Raw genomic sequence first — 6333 nt, forward strand, 5'->3', positions numbered from 1 at the left:
CCCACGTGGGAATTTGTACATGGCTTAAAGTGTTTCTCAATTCAATATTTGTAAGTTTTCTCAATATTTGGGGAAAAACAACCCTCAAGGGTGTTTCTGCCTGCAGTTATTGCAGGTTGGAGGTTAGGTTGCATTGGTTAGGTTGCATTGGAGGTTAGGTATGTTAAACAAAGATTTGATCACCACGTGGATTAAGCAAAATTCATACTGCTCTAATATAACATTTGCTGTTTTTCTAGGAGCTGGAACATTCTACACAGATTTCCTAAGTTAGCACCTGAGGTAACACCTGAGAAGAATATGCTAAAAAAGCCCCTCAAGGAAAAAGGCAAAGTGCATCTTCTCTGGTGGTAAGAAATCACTTCTGTTAAAAGAACCTGAGAGGAGAAAATCTTCTGTTCAATAGCGCGAGAAATTAAACAAAGCAAAATGTTGCAAATGTCTTTGCGAGAAAAATATGCCTGCTTTGAAACAGACAGAAATTAGATCTAAAGGAGAATAAAGGATAGTCATAAAATTCCTTCAATGTGTAAATAATGAAGAATGTTGGTATTCCAAAATGAAAAGATACATAAGTCGTTGTCCAGGGTGGTGGACTTAAGGTGATGTTAAGACGAGTTCATTAAAAAATGTATGAGGGAACCCTGCTTTACTTGTATGAGTCACACCCATTGATATTTTAGTCTGGTTTTATAATATTGTGTAGTTGACAAATCCAGATGTTACTTGCTTATTACAATACAAAAAAAAATGGTGTCAAAGATGATGAGTTATGGTTAGTGCCATGAGAATCAGAGCTGGCTACAAAAGAGATCTAAAGTCATTTATCAGCTGAGAACATGACAGAAAGCACTGGTTGTTTAACCTGGCGAAGAGTGTATTTACATTATACACCTTGTCAGTACACATGCATACTGCGTGTTTAATCAGCACATATCTGACGTCCCAACACACAGCAAATCATGTTATTACCCATCCTAGTTGTCAATAAATATAGTTATGGGATCAGTAAGACCTGAAATTACTGTGGTGGCGGTCTCACAAGGTAGAGAAGGGGAGAGAAGAGCTGGCCAGCTATGTGGGAAGATGCTAGAAGCGAACGGGGAAATGCAGAGGATCTACAAGTGCTGAGTAGACGTGGAGATAACGAATACTGTGTTATGGGGTTATGAGGGATGTGCAGGAAAAGTTGTACTATTGCAGTGAGGGCATTGTGGGAGATGTGGGAAACAAATACACCGAGAACAGCAATTAATTCAGTTTATGGCACATGGACCATTATGTTCAATTGATATGAGCACTTCTATGGGTACACTTTTATAAAAGTTCTTCTGCGTGTTTTCCCCCACAAGCCCTCCATCTGGCAAATTTACTATTTGCCAAACTTTATTTAGTCAGGTTTCTTTCTTCTGACTAAATGTTATGCTTGTCCCGAAAAATAAAATCCTCTCATGGATCTCATAGCAACTGAGTCAGAGTCCCCTTCAGTGATCTAACTTTTATCTTCTATTAAGCAAAACTTTACATTTTCCCCTATCTCAAAAAGTCATTTTGTCCCAGGTGAGATCTTTAGCTGGTAATTTGAATCACACTTGGAAAGTATGATAAGAACTGAATTTATGCTACCCAAAATACTCGGCAAGCATCACTGGGTGCCACACCACATGCAAATGTAGTATAGGCTATAAATTTGTAAATGTTTCAGTGACTCGGTTTTCAAAGTGTAAAATGATATTTTTGAAATATTTGGAAAAGACCAGAGATCATTAGTTGTGGAAATAATTCCATCCCATAAATAATTATCTGTAAATTTAGTAGTAGTTTTTGTCAGTAGAATGCTACATCTACAGTTTGGAGAAGTATAGTATGTTGATAATAATAACTTTATTATGTTGAGGTGATGAATGAGTTTTTTTTTTCCTTTCTGGGAAAAGGTAATGATATCAGACAGAAAACCTGATACTTCATCAGTTTCCTTAGCACAGCATAAACAGTTTCCCTCAGAAAACAAATCCATAACAGACGGTTCTTAATGCTACTAAAAAAAAATACTGGTGAGGCAATCCTGGATGTAGTTTATCTTAATGCAGCATAATAGAAGTATTGGAATTTCTGAGCAAACAGAATCAGAATATAGGTCATTTCAGTCTGTTTCCATTAGCATTGCTATTTGCTGAGCAAGAGGAGATTTTAAAGCCATGCAGGTTAGTTTCCCATTCATACAGCATCAATGATCTAAACTAAAATTGTTCCATAATACAACTTGCAGAAGATGTACAGAAGCACTTTTTTTTTTGCACGCAGATACAATGTCAACACCATACTCCATTCCTCACAGAAAGTGTGAAAACAGCCTTTCTTTTTGTCTCTATTCTTGACTCTCACAGTTTAAAAACAAGCCTTTTTCCTGATAAGTCCTTTGGAGGAAAGCTATTTGCCTTGTACCATGTAGCCTTGAAAGGTGAACAGCAGCAGTAAACTCTCTTTCATATGCAACTTTTGCATGCAAAGGAAGGTTGGAAGGGAGATGTGACTTCCCAGGCTGTGTTTAGCTCACAAAATCCAATTAGTGCTTTTGTGGGTATCAGAAAAAGTTTCATCTCAAGCGTTTTGAATGAGTGACTTGCAAACTCCATGACACTAGTGCTTTCTATAACATTGTTCATGTTGTTTTAAATTCAGAGTTCTGTGCTCCACTTTTCAGTGGCTTAATCAGCTACAACCTATTTTAAAACTTGGAGTCCAATCCTAGTGCACACTAATTATCTTCCAAACATTTAGCACCACAAAATAACTTCATGGAAATTTGTCCTGGCAGTGACTTTACTGTCACAGTTGTACAAGTAGACAAAACAGAGCTAACTTTAAAGTGGGTCAGTGGCTGATAACAGCATGTTGACAGTAGCAAGGAGTTTAGAATGGGCTTCGTAAATCATCCCAGTAACAGGTGGGCATTCAAATAACTGGTTCGTGATGAATTTCGTATTGCTACATCTACACTGTTAGTGGTATCCAACCTTGTCTGGGTGTGCCTACACGAGACAGCAGTTACATTGCTGAGGCTAGGCTTTGACGCACTGAATTAAATAATGGCTGTATCCCATCGTAAATTTTTAAATTGCAATTTACAGTTGAAATGGGTGTGATCTCCCATTCGGGGTCACACCCATTTACGTCCCACAGATTGTGAGGCAATAGCCCTCAAATAAAAGGGTAGGGGGGATGTATGGTAAAATGAAAAAGGAAGGAGTTAAATTAGTGAGAATTGAAAGGGATTTGAAACAGGAGGAAAGTGACTGATAGAAAGGATTTAGGTCTTCTAAGAGATGGCAAGGAAACAGAGACAAAGCATGGCAGAAGTGATGAGGAGATGAAAAGGGCAGTAACCTGAAACATCAGAAGGCAAACAAGAGTTAGTCAAAACAGAAACAGAGGTAAAGACAGGCAAAATCATGTTGGAGACTGACTGAGAGTGTACAAAGTCTGAATTTTATACCACTATTGTTTGCTGGTGTACTGGCCACTGGGGAAAGTGGTGGAATGGTCATTCGATGTGAGTGTTTTACAGAAATCCCTCTGGCATTCATAGAAGTCCTTCTAGCTAGAGGGGCCTCTCTTCTAATCAGAGAGGAATGGTCTTTTGGAACACAGGTCTCTGTACTTTCTTGGGCTCTTCACAATTGTAATCTGGTGTTTTATATGATAAAGTCCTGTACAAAGATCAGCTAAAACTGAAGGAGATTTCACAAGATTTAACAGGGATACTCTCATCTTTCATACTCTGCCTATCTGTGGATGTTCCTTATTCCTCAGTACTAGTTGCCTTAGCTCAGTCTGGATAACAGTTTCCTTTCAAACAGGGGAGAGCAAGGACCCAAATGGTGACAGTTCTCTCCGGTGGATTCAGTGATGGACTTGCCACGGAGACCTTGACAGATAAATGCAAGGATTATCTGAAAAGGAGTTACTAAGGATTGAATGGAATAAATCCTCATTCTGCAATTTTCCTGGGCTCCAACTTTTCATGAAAGAAAGATGAGGCACTCTAGTCTCCACACCGTTTAATTGAATTCTATATCCATGACCATTAATAAGTAGTAAGCTGGGGAGGAAGTGTATGTTAACCTTAATATATCCATTATATCTTTGAGTCAAAATGTAGAGTGGCTATAAGATTCTTCTGCATGTATCCAGACTTAAACTGATGTTCAGATTTGTACCTGAGAAGAAATTCCCCCCCCCCGTCAAATTAGCACAGACCTCTGTTTCTTGCATCACCATGCCATGCTGTGTGGCTCCATCAGCTAATATCTCCTGGACATAGTTTATGTAAATAACAGCTTTCTGTTGCAGCAGGAACCTCAGGTCTTAGAGAACTGAGGCTAAGAACAGTTTATTTTGGGGGAGTTTACACATTTTACGTTCAATTTCTTTTTCAGCTGATCAAGAACAGTAGAACTCTACGGCAGATTTTCTAGTACAAGGTGTGTATTTCAGAGGTACAGACACGTAGACTATGTCCAGAGTCTGCTTGTAGAACTGGGATGTTCTGTGGCCATTTCTGTGGCTTCCTGTGGCTAAGCGCCCTCGAGGTGTGAGGGAGGTGAGACAGGCATATGCAGCCTATGGAGAATGCAGCATCTGTGGTCTAGTTAATATAGATAGAAATTATTTGGAGATGTTGATGAGGTTAATGGGAGGAGAATGAATGCTTGAGGGACCCTGATATGTTGGCAGGGAATGAGGGAGAAATTTGTATCAGAAACAAGCCCAGCCATGCTTATAAGCGAATGAGACTTAGAATCCCTTCCAGATCATCACTGTAAAAGTAAAACAAAAGGGAGGAAATGGCAGGGGGTGAAGCTGTTGTCCAGGCCATTTCTGTGCTATTTTTTGTAGACAAGCCTAGCCAGAGTTACCAGGTTCTCAGGGTAAGTCTTTTAGATAGTGCATCCCCACGCAGATTTCTGTGGCTCTCATGTAGGGTAGACAACCAGACAAGAATTCTGGGCCAAAGCCTGCTGGAGTGCATCCTTACCTTTCAAAAGTGTGCCACAAATTACTGAAGAGGAAAGAATGATGTTTATTTTGACAGTTAAAAAATAACAAACTTTATACCAAATGATTTCTTTTTTTTAAATACAAGCATCACTGGGTAGAGAGTGGGATAACATCTATGAGCTGGCCTAGAAGTCTCGTTCTGAGTGCTGCTCAAGTCTTTGGTTGGTTTTATGTCAACCAACCACCAACCTTTGAGTGTTTGCTGCCACTTGGTGGCTACAGCAAATAGTGCCCGATGTTTCCTCACTGTTTGCTCTTCACTGGGTCTGTTGGTGCCCTGAGTTTTGCAGTATTCAGGCAGTCCTGGTCTTCCCCAACTGGGCACCTGCAGCACACCTCCTCCCAGGGTGGCACTGGCAGCTGTTCGGTGAGACTGTCGATGTTCAGCCAAGGGATAAATAGATCTGGCTGTCTGTAACGAAGCAGTGAACTTTATTTATTTATTTATTTTGGCATCTCATGGTGCAAAACATCGAGCTCTCTGGATTTATTGTTACTTGTGATCCTGTAGCAACAAAAAGGTAGTTGGCATGGCAAAAAACGAAGAGAGTGTCTCCCCTGAAGACTGTTCTGTGAGGCTGGCGAGGGTTCAGATGATGCATGGGGTTGGAAAAATAGGGGATGAGGTTGAAGTGGCAGCAGTGCTGAGCACCAGTTTTGAGTTGCACAGTTCACTGCGCTGTGCTGTATTTGATTTGTGTGGTAACTGAACTGTTAAGGTGAATTGGGCCTGGCTGGGATAGAGTTAGCTTTCTTTGTGAAGTCCACGTAGTGCCATTTTGGGGGGTTTGTGGCTGAAGCTGTTGGGAACACACCGATATTTTGGCTGTCGCCAAGCAGTGCTTACACAGCATCAAGACTCTGCCCCTCTGCCATTGTGGGTGAGCAGCTCTGAGGGGACACGGCCAGGACAAGGGGCATTCCCTACCCATTAATACCATGTTAAGCAATAAAAACTGAGGTACATAAAGAAGAAACGGGTAGCTTTGGGACTCCCGGTGCATCACTTGAGAGACAGCGCTCTGCCTGAGGGGGCTATTTCACTTCTATATTTCCAGTTCTACCCTTTCCTTACCCCCCTCACCCTACCCCCCGACTCCTCCCATAGTTGTACTCCCCTTCCCAGCCCCCTGAGGAGCACGGAGGGGCTGCCGTGAAGGCTGAGGGCAACCCCGGGCCGGGCTGCGGCCACCCCTAAGATGGCGGCGCGGCTCTGCCGCCCCGCCCCCGCGGCGCCATGCCCTCCCTGGGCCGGCCGCCGCCGCCGCCGGT

This window comes from Anas acuta, chromosome 1, assembly GCF_963932015.1.
Source record: "Anas acuta chromosome 1, bAnaAcu1.1, whole genome shotgun sequence".
NCBI lineage: Eukaryota > Metazoa > Chordata > Aves > Anseriformes > Anatidae > Anas > Anas acuta.